General features: G+C 50.9%; 1 long non-coding RNA gene across 2 annotated transcripts in view; it reads right to left on the reverse strand.

Moving 5' to 3' along the window:
* Window positions 1-11,710, reverse strand: part of LOC144378494 (uncharacterized) — a 20,163-nt gene extending 8,453 nt beyond the window's left edge. The window contains exons 1-2 of one of the 2 annotated variants that reach the window (XR_013440214.1): window positions 3,358-11,710; window positions 595-1,908 (exon numbers count right to left, since the gene is read on the reverse strand). This is a non-coding gene — a long non-coding RNA (uncharacterized LOC144378494). Of the gene's footprint in view, window positions 1-594 lie in introns of both variants that reach the window. The other variant, XR_013440213.1, reaches the window with a different exon arrangement.
* Between the last annotated feature and the right edge of the window lie 6,169 nt (window positions 11,711-17,879).

Consider the following 17,879-nt stretch of genomic DNA (forward strand, 5'->3'; position numbering starts at 1 on the left):
TAGTAAGTACATTGTATGTCAGTTATTCCTCAATAACACTGTTAAAAAACAAAGAAGGATTGGGGGTGTCACTCAGTGGTAGAGCAAATGCTTAGTTAGCATGAGCAAGGCACTAGGTTTGGTCTCCAGCACACCCTCCCCCACAAAAAAAAAAAAAAAAGAATAAGCAAGCAGAAGCTCAGAGGGCCAAAGGATTTAAAGGCCCAGCAGCATTCAAATACTCATTCGACAAATATTTACCAGCCCTGCTATGTGCGGAACCTGTTCCCAGCAAAAAACAAGGCAAAGTTCCTCCCTTACCAGACTCACAAATTCTAGAGGCAAAAGAAATGACAAACATGATAAAGGAAATCCAAGTAGAGATTCAACTCAGGGTAACAAGACAGAGGGTTGAGTCAGGGAGCCCTCCTCTCCAAGAGGGGGTCAGAGAGGTACCTCTGAATAGGTGGCAGTTAAGCCCAGGCAGAAAGATACAAAAGAGCCCAGAAGGGCTCACCTTGTTTCCTGTAGGCTCCCTCCCATTAGACTGTCCCCCTTCAACTGTCCTTGTTCCTCAGCCCCCTTTCTGCTTGACACCATGGAGTCTTAACTTACGGCTTTGCATGAATCCAGCCCTTTCTGTTCTTGGCTCAAGGAGGCCTCTCACCTTGGATCAGCTTGCATACTAAACTGGCAGAGAAAATGTGCCAAGGGCAGCAAGAGGCATCTCAGGAGCCTAGCTAGTTTGTCCTGCAAGGGCACCCTGGGAACCTGTCCCATAGGACTTGGGGTTGTCTTCCAGACAGAGCACATGCTTTGGTGCAGGGCATTCCTCTCAAACTAGGCTGGAAGCAGGGAAGGCTGACCTAGCCAGACACTGTCCTGGCCTCTGTGAGGGCAGCTCTAGTCTCCTGTTCATGCTAGGGCTGGGGACAGGCCAGGTTGGCCCAAGGCCTGGAGGGGAGGGGCAGGATAGTGTCATGGGAGGGGGGAATGCCAGGACCTCTCTCTGGACACAATGTCCTGGACTGCTCCATAGCTTGGCTGGCCAACAAGGAACAGTGGCTGGCAGAGGGTATGGGCAGCTGGCCGACTGGGTGCAGGGGCAGTCAGCCTGAGCAAAGGGCTTGTTCTTACAACCTGTCCTGCCACCTGCCACCTTGGGCAAGGAGAGGGACAGCTCTCTAGAGGCAGGGGCATGGCCCCAGAAGGGACCTCAGCAGTTCTTCTCTAGCTCATGGCTGTATTTCCCCAGAATATCAATAACTGCCATGATATGAGCTGAGTTCTACAACATTGCAGAACTCTGAAAATGCTGGCCTGTCCCCTTACTAGCTGTGTGACCTTGGGTAGGTCACCACCTTTCTAAAACTCAGCTCTTCATAGGCACAAGCCTATAATCCCAGCTGCTTGAGAGGCTGAGGCAGAAGGATGGTGAGTTCAAAGTCAGCCTTGGCAATTTAGAGAGGCCCTGAGCAACTCAGTGAAACTCTGTCTTTATATGGAAATTTTAAAATGGCTGGGGATGTGGCTTAGTGGTTAAGGGCCCCTGGGTTCAATTCCTGATGCCAAAAAAAAAAAAAAGGCATCTACCACCTCTTTGGGTGTGAATGCATGGAAATCAGTTAAGAAAGTTAGCTTAATGCAGTAAAGTTTGCTATCACTGGGCTGGGGCTGTAGCTCAGTGGCAGAGCACTTGCCTAGCATGTGTGAGGCTCTGGGTTCGATCCTTAGCACCACATAAAAATTAACAAAAATAAATAAATTTTTTAAAAACGTTTGCTATCACCACATGAATAAACAACAATAACAACATTTATTTATTAAAGGCTTTTGTGTGCCAAGAGCTTTACCTGCATTGTCCCAAATTCTGGCAGCAATCTTGTAGGTAGGTCTCATCACTCATTTTATAGGTGAGGAAACTGATCTCTAAGAATCAAAGTGACAAGCTTAAAGCCATACAGTTGATATTAGGGGGCTGAGTGGCTCCCCACATGGGAACCCAGCTTCCCTGTGGGCAAAAGGGTAAGGATCAGTTGGGTGACCCTGGGAGGTTCCCAAAGGCTAAAGCTGAATGAAGAGGCTGAAGGATTCCTTGGGACATCAGTTGAATCCAGTCTCCTAACCTCAGATAGGACACTCCTGGCAGAATCCAAACTCAGATCCAGGCATGAAAGTTAAGCACCCAAGAAGGCCCAAGAGGTGTATGTGCAATCATTCCTTTGCTCATGTGGCAAATATTTATTGAGGGCATTAGAGTTGGGTACTACTCTAGGTGGACCTAAAGTCAGACTTGTTTGCTGGCCTCAAACTTAGGATCCTCCTTTCTCTGCCTCCCGAATTGCTGATTGCTGGATTACAGGCATGCACCATCACCCCCAACTCAAACCACATACTTTGCAAGTGACAGTATTCACATTCAAAGTCTGGCTCAGGCTAGGCTCATTGGTGCACACCTGTAATCCCAGCAACTCAAGAGGTTAAGGCAAAAGGATCACAAATTTGAGTCCAGCCTGGGCAACTTAGTGACCTGTCTCAAAATAAAATTTTAAAAAGGGCTAGGGTATAGCTCAGTGGTAGAGTGTCCCTGGCACTGGTATCAAAGGGATTGGAGGTAATGGTTTGGAAAGTAGGGTGACTTCCAGTTTTTCCCACTGACTTATTTTTTCCATCAGTGCTGGGGATGGAACTCAGAACCTTCTAGGCGCAGGCAAGTGCTCTAACACTGAGACCTGAACCTCCTGCAAACCAGGACACTTGGTTACCCTAGCTGGAGGAGTTTGCTCCACCCCTTGATTTCCTCAACTGTAAAAGGACACTAATTCTCCCTTCACATTGTTTGATGGTAACAGGAGCATAAAGTCCTAGGTTCATAGTCCAGGCCAGCAAGTGGAGGCAGGAATAATGTCATTCATGTCCTGCTAGTAAGGCCAAGCAAGAGGGGATGGTTAGGATTAGTGTGGTTATCCCCCTTTGCAAATGAGAAGGACCTCCAACGTCAGAGAGGGACTGATTAAATGTCTCCCTCATCCCAGCACCTCCTCTTAGTAGGTGCTCAAAACAGGTAATGGTGGGCTTATCTCAGCAAGTGAGATCTGGAAAGACTACAGGGGGATTATCAGGGCTTCTATGAGTCTTGAAGGGGATGGTTAGGAAAACCTCCCCACTGCACCAGGCCACAGGGCACTAGCTCCACCTGCAGCTATAGCCATGCCACAAGGCAGGCTGGACACCCAGCTCCCTGGGGCAAAGACCAAGGTCCACAGGGAACTGATTGGTCCAGCAGACACCGCCTACCAGCCCAGGGCCTGGCCAGGTCCCTGGGAGGGAGTTAGGGAAGGATAAGGAGAATTCCTAGTTACTGGGCTAAGTACTCACCGGTGTTGACATGGGTCTGTTCTTCCCTATGACACTACAAGGAGACATTATAGATGTGAATACTGAGGCTCAGAGAGACAAAATCTGCCCAAGGTCACACAGAGGTAGGCAAAGAATCAGTTACCATTGGGCTTCACAGCTTTACAATTTAAGACACATAGTGGCCCAGGCTGTGGAAGGCTTCCTGAGGAGTCAGGGACCAAAGTCCGGGTCAGGGGGTAAACTATTGTGCACTGGAAACAGCCCTTTGAACCAGGTCACATACTCTCCTCCTAATGGGGACAAGGGCCAGGCACAGTGGTGCATTAGCAGGGGTACCCCCCCCCATACACACAGTCTGGGCTTCCCTGGGGGCTCAAAATTCCTAGCAAGGACAGTCATCCCTATGCCTGCGAGCTACCCCTTACCCCCAGTGTGTCCCACTGGAGGGGGCCTCATTGTCCCTATGGAAGCTAAGAGGAAGGGGAGAAGGTTTGGGCAGGCGTGGCCACTCCAGCGGAAAAGGGCCTGGCCTCTCCGGGGGAAGCGGGTGCAGTGGGGAGGGGGAAGAGGGAGGGGACGGTTACGTAACGCACAGCGCGGGGGTGGGGCGCCAGCTCACGGATGCGGAGGGGAGGGGGAGCCGGTGGGCGCCCCTCCGGTGAAGAGCACTGCTTTCCGCCCACGTGACACCGGAACAGCGCCCCCCACCCCCGCCAGCGCGCCCGCCGCGGAGCTGGGGAGGGGAGGACGCCGGGGAGACGGGGGCGCAGACTGGGCCCGCGGCCTGACAGGGGTCGCCTCGCCAGCTCTGCACACTCCCCAAGGCCAGGCGGGGCCAGGAGGGGAGCTGGGCTGGGGACCGTTTCGCTGCAACCTGCGGCTTACGAAATAAGGGGACAGTCCCTGTCTCCGGGCCCCCAATCGCTCCAGGGGCCGCCGTGAGGCGCCTTTCGCTCGTCCCTAGGGCCAGGCGCTGTCACACCTCTCGCCCAGCCCCCCCCCCGCTCAGCCTGGGGGGGCCGGCGGGCCGCTAGCCCTGCCCGCCCGGAGCGCGCCTCGGCCGCCCCCGCTGCCCCCGCTGCCCCGTGGCGGTCCCGGCTCCCGGGGCGCGCTGACTTCATCGCCCGCCTCCGCGTTATTTATAGCTGCTCTCGCGGCCGACGGCCCTGGAGGGAGGCAGCAGATGCCCTGCGCCCCGGGCTGGGCGTCAGCTACAGGTCCTGGCTGGAAGGCGCCCGCTCCCCGGCGAGTGGCCGGGCGGGAGCTGGGTGTCCTGGCGCGCCTCCCCGGTGGAAAGGAGGGGCGGGAGAGGAGCGGGGAGCCGCTGCCACCGAGCCGTCCCCCACGCACCCACCGCTGCCCACCCTCCCCTTTCCGCTGGGCAGGGATCGTCCTCGGCCTCTCGGGCCACAAGGAAGGAGGCTGCCTAACAGTACCGGTTCCAGAGTTCCGCACCAGGGGATTGAGCCCAGGGGTGTTTAACCACTGAGCCACATCCCCCAGCTCTTTTTAAAATTATTTTTAGTTGTAGGTGGACAATATCTTTATTTTTCTGTGGTGCTGAGGATCGAACCCAGTGCCTCACACGTGCGAGGCGGGCGCTCTGCCACTGAGCTACAGTCCCAGCCCTCCCCAGCTCTTTTTAAAAATTTTATTTAGACGTCTGAGTTGCTTAAGGTCTCTAGATTGCCGAGGCTGGCTTTGAACTCCATCCTCCTGCCTCAACCTCCAGAGCCGTTGGGATTACAGGTGTGCACAGCAGGGCCCCACTCCATGTGGTTTCTAATGTTTGGGAGTGCAGATATGCAAGTGGTGACTCACACCTGTAATTCCAGCTACTTGGGAGGCTGAGGCAAAAAAATTCTCAAGTTCGAGGCTGACCTGGGCCAAAAAAAAAAAAAAACTCTTAGGTTTTGGGAGCATAGAGGCCCTTAGAGGGAGGCTAGGGCTGCCACCTGCTTTGGATTTCATGGGCAGGATGGAAAGTTAGGGTAGAAGGGAGGGGTGAGAGCAGAGCATGTGAGGGCCTCTTTGGAGGACAGATGAAGGGACTTGGCCAGAGAATGTCCCAATCTTGGCCTCACAGCACCTCCCCCACCAGCAAAGCCCTTTAATGCCTACTAAGGGGTATGCAGCCTCTTCCAGCAGCCCTGCAAAGTGGGCCTTGTCCCATTTGTTTGCATTTTTTTCCCTTTGATTTTTTTTTTTTTAATTTACTACTGGGATTAAACAACCCAGGTGCTTAACCACTGAGCAACTCCCCCAGCCCTTGTTAATAATTTATTTAAAGGCAGGTTCTCGCTGAGTTGCTTAGGCCCTCACTAAATTGTTGAGGCTGGCTTTGAACTCTTTCCTGCCTCAGCCTCCCAAGCCACTGGGATTACAGGAGTGCACCACATTGCCTGGCCCTTGTCCCCATTCAGAAGAGGATATGTGACTTGGATAAAATCTATGGTAAGGAAGGCACAGAATCAAGACTCAATTTCTTTATCCAGTCACTGGCTAGACATTGGGCATGGAGGAATGAATAAAATACAGTTCCTACCCTAAAAACGTTGTTGGTACAGGAAGAGAGACAGGTGGTGAACATAACATTCACAACCACATCACGCTCATGGAACAGTGATGGCTCAGAGCAGAAGTTTGAAGGATGCATAGGAGTTTCCTTGGCAGCTACAGTAGGGGTCATTCCAGGCAGCGGGGAACAGCTTGTTCAGCTGCTCAGAGGCCTGAAATAGCAAGCGCTTTAGGGATCTATGAACACTTGGGTTAGCTGAGGTTTAGAGCACAGGGTTCAGTGAGAGAGGAGGCAGGGAGTCTTGACCAGGCAAGGGGGCCAGACTTTGTCCTGAACACTGCAGAGGGAAGGGGAGGAGGAGATGGGGTGGTGGGAGGAAGGCTAGAGAGCCAAGGTTCCCTCCCATCCCCTCCTTCCATTCCCGAAGCCCCTGCCTGACACCACAAGCTTCCCTCCCCATAGGCAGCTGAACTGGAGATGGCTGGGAGAGACCAATCCCATCCCAACTGGGCAGAATGTGCTTGATGTGCTTTGTCCTTCTTGGTCTCAGTTTCCTTAGCTATAAAATATAAACGCTGGTAGGGGGTACAGTTCAGTGATAGCTTGCATGTGCCAGGTCTTAAATTCTCAGCACCACAGAAAAAAACAAGCAAATTTAAAAAAAAAAAAAAAGTGCTAATCTCTACCCAGTCCTCCTTCACCAGGTCAGAGTGAGGCACGGGGCAGTGGGTAGGCAGGAAGAGCTTATTTGTCCTGAAAAGCTCCTCAAGCCCAGGGCTAGGCATTTGCCCACTTGGTTCCTTTCCTGACCCATCCTGGGACTGCCACATCTCTCAAAGTGGGGCATCAGGCACGTCATGACCTTCCTGGTCCTCAGTTTCTCATATGCAGAATGAAATGCCCACCAAGTATCAGGGGAAGGTAGCTGGCAGCCCCTCCGCCCAAGAACAACCCAGGCAGGCTTTCTCCAAACACAGCTTCTACAGAAAGGGCAGATAAGAACCCCCTTGGCCCTCTCTTAGGTCTTGTCTCCTCTGCCACTCCAGCCCCTGCCAGGGACATCCTGTGCCCTGGTGATGTCACCAGGCCCTGAGAGCTGAGGCTGTAGCTAACAGGATTTATTTTTAAACACTCAGGCTTTGGCCAGCTCCCTACCTCCACCCATCCTACCCTAACTCACCCTGCCTCCTAGTTTCCCACGTTTGCATCTGAACCTCCAGGCTAGTGCTAAAAGCCTGTCCCCACAACTCCATCACCTGACAAGCACAGCCAGGAGGAAGCCAGGCCTGACTAAATGTGTCTAGTTACTGAACCGTGGAGGTAAACAGACGACCCCTGGAGGGGGAGCCCAGCCTTTTTGTACTTGCAGGAAGACCCTGAGGAGCTCAGAGAATGCAAAGGCCTTGCCCAGAGTCCCACAGCTAGGTTTAGAGGTCATCTAATAGCTCTATAGATGCTTGGAATCTGTGGCTGGGCCTTAGAACAGTCCCTAGAACTTGATTTGACTATTTCATTTCTAAAACCAGCATTTTGCCAGGAATGGTAGCCCATGCCTGTAATCCCAGCAGCTTGGGAGGCTGAGGCAGGAGGATGGCAAGTTCAAAGCCAGCCTCAGCGGCTTAGTAAAATCCTAAGCAACTTAGTGGGACTCTGTCTCAAAATGAAAAAAGGGCTGGGGATGTGGCTCAGTGGTTAAGCACCTATGAGTTCAATCCCAGGACTGTCCCCACCTCCAAAAAAGGGCAGCATTTGGTCTACAGGCTTTTCAAGATTTTCTGGATAGTGTATAGCTCAGACAAGCAGCAGAAATAGGCTGGGTGCTGGATAGCTCCAAGTAGCGCCAGGATTCTAACCAACATCTCGGGAAGGATGTGTGTCTATCATAAATGTCACACACTTGGGCTGGGGTTATAGCTCAGAGGTAGAGCACTTGCCTAGCATGTGTGAAGCACTGGGTTCGATCCTCAGCACCACATATAAATAAATAAAAATAAAGTTCTATCAACAACTAAAAACAACAAAAGTGTCACACACTCACCCTTTCCAGTGGTGACTGGATCTATCACCACCTTGAGCTTAGAGATTTATGTTGATGAAGCACAACTTTTATCTCTTTTATGTGTTAGCCTTGTGGATAAGATTGTGACTGAAAACAGGGGTCCTAACTCTGTGTGTGAGTGTGTGTGTGTGTGTGTGTGTGTGTGTGTGTGTGTGTGTGTGTGTGAAAATGATAGGCTTGACTCCTCTTTCCTTATAACTACTCTGAGAAGCTGGACAAAGGGCCAGAATCTTTTAGCAAATTGAGAAACTAAGGCTTAAAGGGGAGAAGTGACTTGGCTGTGGCTGGAATTGTCTGACCTCCAGCCCCCTGAGCAGCAAGCTTGACCTACTGTACCCAGCCCAGCCCAGAGTTGGTGAGGTTTGGGGCACCTTAGGGGCACTTAGGATTGGCCTAGGCACCCCTGAAGCCTGAAGCACCCAGGGAGGACAAGCCCTTAGATTTTTCCATTTCTTCACAGTTCAGTGTAGCATGAAGAATAAGAGCACAGACTCTGAACCCAGACAGATCTCAGTTTGAATCCTGTCTGAGGCATTTCTTAGCCATTTGACCTTGGGCAAGTCTCTTAACCTCTCTGTGTTTTCTCATTTGTAAAAATGGGGTCAGTAATGGGACATAACTCACCAGCAGGGTTCTGGGAAAGACTTCTCCAGAACAGGCCAGAAAAGCACTGAGCACGAGCTTGACACCTAGTGAGTGCTCAACTAATTGCTGATTTTATCATTGTCCTTAATCTCGCCACAGGAGCATTCAGTTTGTGCCCTGGGGCTCAAAAGTCCCAAGATGGGGGGTGGGGTGGATAGGGGAAGGGCTATCTCTGGCAGTGTCTGGGAGGGCTGGGGGAAAGTGGCCTTGACGCTGGGCCTGCAAGGATGACTCCTCAGTCTGAAACTGCAGACAAAACCCCCGTGTGGACTCAGGGCTATGAAGAAGAGCCCCCAACCTCAGCAGCCCTTTCCTCTTCTGAGCCACCACTTCCACCTCATCTCCCCAGGGGACACTGTGACCCTTGAGCCCCCAAAACAGGAACCAGGCAGGCAGGCAAATGAGGAGGAGGGCAGGAGCTAAGAAGGAGACGAGGCCCACTGCCTATCCACCCCAGTTTTGTCAGCAGAAAATCCACCAGAGCTGGGCCTGAAATCTCATTTGCTGTGTGATCTTAGCCAAGTCACTTAATCTCTTGGAACTTCAATTTTCTTCTCTGTAAATGGGTGTAAAGATACCTTAAAGTGGGCTCAGTACTCAGTAGTGTGTGCATAGCATGCATGAGGCCCTGGATTCCATCCCCAACAACACAAAAACAATAACCACCACCACAAATGAATAATCAAAAAAGCCCCAAAACCTTAAAGGGCTTTTGTGAGGATGAAATGAACAGGTATAAATGTGTCACCTGGCACATAAGCACTTGACAATTCAATCTGTGGAGAAGGGATAAGGAATCTTTGCATGGGGAAGCTTAATCCCTAGTTCTGCTCACCCTAAGGATGTCCACAGCCTCATTGACCAGGCTGCAGGAGTGAGACTCATGGAGCCCCATCCCTTAGGACAAAGACTCTAATATGTGTATGGGGTTTAAATGGAGAAAGAGAGGGAGGGTGGGGGAAGAAGGGAGGGAAGATTCAGTTAGCAAGGACTGGGAATGGTGGGCTAGAACAGTGGCCTGATGCCCCCGCAGGGCACTGGCTCTGCTACTGATAGAGCAGGTACTCTGATCATACTCCTGGCATGGAACAAAAGCCTCAGGGCAGGGGAGGCCCCAGGGGCCCCTGGTTTCCTGTCCACCTGCTTCCTCCCCAAACCAGGGTACTGCTCATCTGCACACATACCCGCCCCTGCCCACACCATGAAGCTCCTCAACCTGATACAGCAAGCCGTCCCTCCCCCATGTTTTAACTTGCTTTCATTTATTATCCCCTTTGACAGATGAGGAAACTGGCCCAGGGTAGGTATGCCTAAGGCATTCAGAGCCCTGGGGAAGAGTAGATACAAATCCAGGAAAAGAAGACTCCAAGTGCAAGACCTCATATCCCTGCTCTGGCTGAGCTCCATTTCCCCATCCCCTCTCTGGTGCCTGAACTTTCTGGTGCCTGCCCAGAAAGAGCTTAGTTCAGGCCATGGGAGGCAACTAGCTCTCCCTTCCTTCCAGGCTTTGTGCATACTCCAAGAGCGTCTACCAGGAGCCACTGGAGGGCTGGTGGGGCAGCTGATCAGCTGGTGCCTCACAGTACCACCTGGCATTAAAAGCCCCAGCCGGCTTTGCTGAGAAGTCAAATCAGCCTAAACCGGAGGTCATTGCCCAGGTTGTGTCTGCAGCGCCACCTGGTGGTGATACAACACTCATGCCACAGCTGGGCTGGATGCCCAACATTCCTAGGGAGGGGTTCAGCAGACATTGAGTGAGTAGCTATTATGTGCCAGGCACAGGCAGACCAGGCACTGAGAGGGGAAGGAGGCTGAAGAGATCTTGGGAGGGCACTTGACAGATGGAACAGCAAGTGTGAAGGCTCTGAGATGTGAGGGTGGTGGGGTGACCCAGGAGGTGCAAACTGGTCAGAGCTGAACCCTCAGTGCCCAGGTGGAGAAGGAGGGGATTGGTGGGCAGAGAGGTTGGCAGATCTGGCAGGGCTTCTGAGGTGAGGCATTTGAATTTGTTTCGGAATGTGATGGGAGCCATGGATATGCTGGCTGTTGTGAGGACAGACTTCAGGATGGACAGGGAAACACGAGGTTGCTGTATGGACCTCTGGCAGAAGCTGATGGCGGCTTAGATACCAGGGGGCAGTGGTGTGATGCTAGGAACTATGAGGTGGGCGTGCCCTATCAGAACCGGCCCGAGGAGCTTTGTCAGTGGTAGGTGGTGTGTGCCGGTGAGTCCTGTGTGAGTTTGAGGAAAGGGCAGGTGGACAGGAAACTAGCAGCCCCTGGGGCCCCAGTGACTTACTTTGTCAAGTGTCTGGGGCTTCCCCTTCCCTGAGACCTGTGACCTGAAGTGCCCATGTGTCTGTATTTGAAAGAGAGAGAGAGAGAGTGTGTCTGAGCACCCCTGGGTATACATGATTCTAAAACGGAGAGGCTTGCAGACAGATGGGAGGGGGCTATGATATAAAGCAGAGTATCAAGAATAGCAAGGTGAAGCTGGGCACAATGATGTCCACTTTTGTCTCAGCCAGCTACTGGGGAGGCTAAGGCAGGAGGATGGCTTGACCCCAGGAGTTCAGGACCAGCATGGGTAACATAAGAAGATACTCTCAAAAAATAATATAAGAAAGAATGAGCTCATGGCATTGAGGGGAGTATCTAATGTGTGAATGGTGAGCCCTTTACTCAGTTGTGTGTGTGTATGTGCGCGCGCAGGGGATAGAATCCAGGGGTACGCTACCATCTCTATATTTATTTATTTATGTTAACAACTGAGGTGCTTAACCACTGAGCCACATCCTCAGCCCTTTTTATTTTTATTTTTGTATTTTGAGACAGGGCCTCATTAAATTGCTTAGGGCCTTGCTAAGTTGCTGAGGTTGGCTTCAAATTTATGATCTTCGTGCCTCAGCCCCTGCAGTTGCCAGGATTACAGGCATGCGCCACTGCACCAAGCTTTTCTTTCTTTCTTTTTTTTCTATCTATTTATTTTTTAGTTGTAATTGGGCACAATGCCTTTATTTTATTTATTTATTTTTATGTGGTGCTGAGGATCGAACCCAGGGTCTCGCACGTGCTAGGCGAGTGCTCTACCGCTGAGCCACAACCCCAGCCCTTAATTTTTCTTTTGAGACCGTGTCTCACTGAGTTGGTGAGGTTGCCCTCAAACTTTTTTTTTTTTTTTTTTTTTTAAGAGAGTGAGAGGGGGGGGGAGAGAGAGAGAGAGAGAGAGAGAGAGAGAATTTTTTTAATATTTATTTTTTAGTTCTCGGCGGACACAACATCTTTGTTGGTATGTGGTGCTGAGGATCGAACCCGGGCCGCACGCATGCCAGGCGAGCGCGCTACCGCTTGAGCCACATCCCCAGCCCTGCCCTCAAACTTTCGATCCTCTGTCCTTAGCTTTCTGACTAGCTGGAATTACAGGTGTGTGCTGCCATACCTGGCTCACAGGACTCTCTATTTTGAAGGGAAAATATGGGAGGAGCTGGCTTGGGGGAGACCAGGAGCTGCCTTTGACAGGTTAAGATCAAGGTGCCTGTGGTCTTCCAGGTGGAGGTGCTGAGCAGGTAAGTGGCTGGCTATATGCACAGGGCTCAGGGCACAGGTGTTAGCTAGAGAGACAAGTTTAGATGTGGTCGAGGTGTGAACACTCCAGATTCTGAGGCAAATTACCCAGGAAGTGAATGTGGGTGGAGCAGAGCACTAGGGAGGATCTGTGTGTGGACTTCTGATACCTAGAGTTTGGGGAGATGAGGAGAACCAGCAAAGGAAGATGAGCAGGAGCATCCAGGAGGGAGGAGGATCTGGGGTCCAGTGTGAAAAGAACACAGAAGGAGGGAATGAGTGACCGGGTCAAACACTGTTTTATTTTATTTTATTTTATTTTTGGTGCTGGGGATTGAATCCAGGGGTGCTTAGCCACTGAGCCACATCCCCACCCCTCTCTCTTCCTTCCTTTCTTCCTTCCTTCCTTTCTTTCTTTCTTTTTTTTTTTTTAATATTTATTTATTTATTTTTAGTTCTCGGCGGACACAACATCTTTGTTGGTATATGGTGCTGAGGATCGAACCTGGGTCGCACGCATGCCAAGCGAGCGCGCTACCGCTTGAGCCACATCCCCAGCCCCCCTTCCTTTCTTTCTTTAATTATTTTTTTTTGTTGTAGATATAAAGAATAATTTTATTTATATTTATGTGGTGCTGAGAATGGAACCCAGTGCCTCACACGTGCTAGGCAAGTGCTCTGTGACTGAGCTACAGCCGTAGCTCCTCCAGCCCTTTTTCATATTTTATTTAGAGACAGGGTCTCACTGAGTTGCTTAGGGCCTTGCTAAGTCGCCTCAGCAACTGGCTTTGAACTCATGATCCTCCTGCATCAGCCTCCAGAGTCTTTGGGATTATAGGCGTGTGCCATCACACCTTCTAAACTGGCAGAAGAGGAAAAAAATGAGCTTGAGCATCAAGTCAAGCTGATCTGGCAACATAAGGTTACCTGGGACCTTGAGAAAAATGGTTTCTGCTCAAGGTTTTCAATAGAAGGTCAAAGTCTGATTAGAGGAGGTTGGAGAGACCTGGAGAAGACTGAGTAGAGGCTGTGAGTGTAAGCACTTCCAAGAGCTCCTACAAAGGGGACAGGTGCATGATGGCAGCTGGAGGGCAATGGGTGATGGTATTTAGATTTTGTAGGATTGGAGATTTTATAGCCTGTACACGGGATGATGAAAAAATACTGGAGCAGAAGGAGTGATGTGATGACAGGAAGGAAGAATCATAGGAGCAGGTGGGTAATGGCACGGGGGGTTGAGTTTAGTGGGGACAGGAAGGTGGGGATAAATAGGAGGGCTGGGAGGGAAGACCCTGGAGTCGGGGTGCTGAGGTCCAAATCCTGCCTCCACCACTGATGCACTGTGGGATCAGGACAAGTTATTGCTGCCTTGAGCTCCGTTTCCTCCTCTGCAGAGCAGGGGTGGTGATGAGAATACCTGCTGACGTCTATGGCCACCTGCTCAGTGCTTGGCCACTACTCATAGTACTCCCACGTGTTTCAACTCAATGAATCTGCCACCGAGGTGTGGGGGAGGGGATAAGCCTGCAGAAGGGGCCGCAAGTCCCCAAGAGCATTGGAGAAGACTTTCTGGTGGAAGTGACAACAAACTGGGGCCCGAAGGGATGAGTAGGAGTTTGTGAGACAGAGAGGTCCTTGCCTCGCTCCAGCATAGGCAAGGACCTGGGAGATTACAGTCAGAACACTTCCAGTGCTCTGGCCCCGACAGGGAAAGGCTCGGAGCAGGGAGGAAGCTGGTGAGTCAGGGTGGGCTGAGGGCTGGAAACTGCCAGCTCAGGACTCCAGGCCCAGCTCTGGGTGCCTTCATGAACTCTGGTCACGGCCCCGGGGCTAACACGTGGGGCTTCTCTGGGGCTTTAGGGCAGGATTTTAGGACAGTTTGGGCTCAGGTAGCAAGTTCTCAGATACACAGTCCCAGGGCCATGTTCTTCAGCCTGGAGTGGCCTTGTCCTGCCATTTTCTGTCTCATCTCCTGCCTCTTCCAACCCCCTCTTTACCCTTCAGTCAGCGTTTTCTAACAGAATTGCAGGCATAGGTAAGTCTGTGCGTGTGGTGGGGGGAAGGGTGGCACATCATATTGTGGGTTCTAGATGAGATGAATTGGGACACTGTCCCATGACCCATCCCATGCATTCCATAGAGGGCTTCTAGTCATTCTCTCCTGTGACCCCTGCAATGACCCTGACAAGTGGGTCCTGATCTTCATAGTATTTATAAGAAAGAGGGGACTCAGAGAGCCATAGGTTTCTGTGAGGTTACACAGCAAGGTGGAGCTGGGCTGATTTTTATTTTTTATTTTTTTGGGGGGGGATACCAGGGATTAAATTCAGGGGCACTCAACCACTGAGCCACATCCCCAGCCCTATTTTGTATTATATTTAGAGACAGGGTATCACTGAGTTACTTAGCATCTCGCTGTTGCTGAGGCTGGCTTTGAACTATGATCCTCTTGCCTCAGCCTCCTGAGCCACTGGGATTACAGGTGTGTGCCACCATGCCTGGCTTGATATTTTTTCCTCTCCCTTTTTTTTGTACCAAGGATTGAACCCAGGCATTTAACCAACTGTGCGCCACAGATCCCTGGCTAGGGCTGATTTCTACTTGTGTATGAGCTCAGGTTTGACAACCAATGTTCCACCCAAGTGAAAGGCCCCCAGCTTGGGCCTGAGTTCAGGAGAGCAGAGGGCGTGGCAATGCAGGGCCTCCCAACCGAAGCCCCATTTTGCTTGTGCCCACAGGTAGCTCATTTCCCTCTCTAGGTCTCAGACCTTCCCATCCAGACAGGGAGGTCTAGATGTGATGACTTCCAAGGCCTTTGTTATCTAAGGCATCTGACCCTGGCACCCAAACATGCCATGAGGGAGGGAGGAAAGGAGAGAGATGGACCTAGAGGAGGGTAGATCACAGGACCTGAGGTTATAGGGTCCAGTTGGATGGGCAGGATCGAGGAGGAGTTTTATGGTGGAAAAGCAGTGTGGCTTCAGGAAAGTCACTTTCCCTCTCTGAACCTGGTCAAGTAGATCAAATGTGGTCACCACAAAGATCTTGGCTCACTACAAAGGACAAACATTAGGCTTTTTCTCCCCTCCTTGCTGCTGGCCAGGCTGGCTCAGGCAGCCCATGGGGAGATGTCAGATCAGAACTTAGTCTGGCTTCTTTGTTCGGCTTGACCTCCACTGACCCAAGGGAGTTGGAGGGAGGGGGCGTCTAGCACAGACAGGCACAAGAGAGCCAGCTTTAGCCAGATAAGGTGACAAAGAGAGCCAGGGTGTAGGAGTCACTAGGTCTGGGTTTGAATCTCAGCTCTGATATTTAGTGGATCTTGGGCAAATTGCCTAAGACCTCCCTGAACCTTGATGTCTTCCTCTGTAAAACGAAGATGTCCATCTTAGGGTGCCTGAGGCTGGGACATGAGGATATCAAGGAATGGTGTACAAGCTTTGTGCTCTGAGAGGCAGTGCCAGCTGTAGGCAGCAGACCAAGAACCATCGACCCTTCCCCACCAGCCTGCACCCTTGATGTCATCCTGGAATCCCAGCTGGAGTGGATGCCCCGACCTGGTTGGGAGGAACCTGAAACAAGGATAAGCAGTGGCTCACTGGTCTGTCCCTGGTGCTGCTCTGCTCTGACTTAATCCTAAGGAGCCTGGGTGTCAGCCTGAATGGCTGGGGGGATTTGCTGCAGTGAGAAGCTGATGAGAACTCAAGGCTAGGGCCCCCAACTTGAAAGCCTGCTTCTGATGTCCTCTGCTGCTCACTCTTGTCTCTGGCTGGCAGTTGTCCCAGATTAACTGCTGACATCAGGACCTGCCAGCTGGGGCAAACTGGCACAGACAAGGCAGTATAGGAGGGGCTGTCAGCTAGTGAGGTACAGTCAAGGAGGGGACATATATCCAGCTTTGGAAAATTGTCCTCCCAGGAGCTGGAGTGGAAGAGGACAGGAGTTAATGATCTGCATTGTGTCAGGCACTGCACATGTTGTCTGCATAGCAAATCCTCTTCGCAGAGTGAAGTTGCTCAGGGGAATGGAGTTTCTTGCCCAAGGCCACGTGCTGCCCAGCAGATACCCTTCACTGATGGCAACAGCTGCTAGGACTGGGGGCGACCTCAATCAGTGTAGGTCAGAACATTCTACACCATCATCATGACAGCAGCTGCATGCCCAAGGCATGCCCAAGTGATGTGCCCAAGATCATACCTGAAATTGGTGATGGAGGCAGCATTTGAACTCAGGTTGTCCAAAACCAGTGTTTGGACACATTTCAGGTCTATGGCCCTTACATTTCTCCAGGTTGCACAAATATCTGCTTGGAGTGGGAGCATTTGTATGCAGCATTGAAAACACAGTGGGTTACAACAGGTCATTGCTGGGTATATAGAGACCTTAGGTTGACAAATCTCAGGGAAGGACTTCCTAGCCCTTTGGGTCACATATCCTTGACTAAATGTGTCTCAGACTAGGGTCAGAAAGACTACAAGAATGGGCTTGGGGAGTGTGCAAGGCTTTCAGCCAGACCTTTCCCTTAGTATATGATGCTTGAGCCCAGAGGTTTTACTCTGCTTAACCTAACTTCTTGGGATCCTGTTCCAATCCTCAGGGACAAGAGACTAGGCATATCAGGTTCCACTCCTCCTTGATCCCTTCATAACTCCTCTCCTTGTACCTCATTGTTTAGTGTGTTAGGTGGACACTGGATGTATGGATCCAGGTCAGAAGCTGCCTGCAGGTCTCATGGCTGTACACCTAACATGAAACTTGGGGACAAGTCAAATCCATTTGCCTTCCTGGTTTCATTTTCAATGCTATCCACAGAGGGGTCTTTCAGAACCCTCCCAGTTCCCCAGTCTTTTCCATCATGTCATTTACCATGACCCATCACTCTCTAGTGCCACTAACACTCACTCAGTGTCAGTGGACACTGAGAGGTAGGTGGCAGGACTGACACGTAACATTTAGTAAATATTTGCTGCATAAAACTTCTCCGAGCTTTGATTTCTCATGCATATAATGGGATGACAATGTTCCCCATTAAATTTAAAAACCAAAACAGTGCCCTCAAGTATCCAGTTCGGGACTGGGAAGTAGTAAGTGCTAAGAGTGCTGGGAGCTGGACTGGGGTGAGGACAATCCCAGCTAGGAGAAAGGATTTTGTTAGGAGGAGATGGGCAGCTGGTCAACAAGTTGTGTGACAATGCTGTGATCCCAGGGCAGAGATGCTGTTCTGGAGATTTGTCACCCCATCCCCACTCTGGGTATGAATTTTAGTTCTGCTGGGTATGAATTTTAGTTTGAGACACATCACTTTGCCTTTCTCAGCCTCCTTTAATTTGTAATATGGCCATTTAAAAAAGTCTGCCTTGCAGGATGGGGCTGTAGCTCAGGGGTAGAGTGTTTTGCTTAACATGTGTGAGGCACTGGGTTCAGTCCTCAGCATCACATACAAATAAATAAATTTTTTAAAAATATTTACTTTTTTTTTTTAGTTTTCGGCAGACACAACATCTTTATTTGTATATGGTACTGAGGATGGAACCCAGGCCGCATGCATGCAAGGTGAGCGCTCTACCGCTTGAGCTGCATCCCCAGCCCACAAATAAATAAATTAAATAAAGTTAAAAAAAAAAATAGTCTACCTTGCCATTCAAATATATTTTTCCCCCTTACAAACTTATAAATGCTTCCTGGTCCCTCAACCTTAAGGGACCAAACTCTAACAACACGCAGGGTGGGAAGGCCAGGCAGAATTAGCCTTGG

This window comes from Ictidomys tridecemlineatus, chromosome 6 (genome assembly GCF_052094955.1).
Source record: "Ictidomys tridecemlineatus isolate mIctTri1 chromosome 6, mIctTri1.hap1, whole genome shotgun sequence".
In the NCBI taxonomy this organism is placed as follows: domain Eukaryota; kingdom Metazoa; phylum Chordata; class Mammalia; order Rodentia; family Sciuridae; genus Ictidomys; species Ictidomys tridecemlineatus.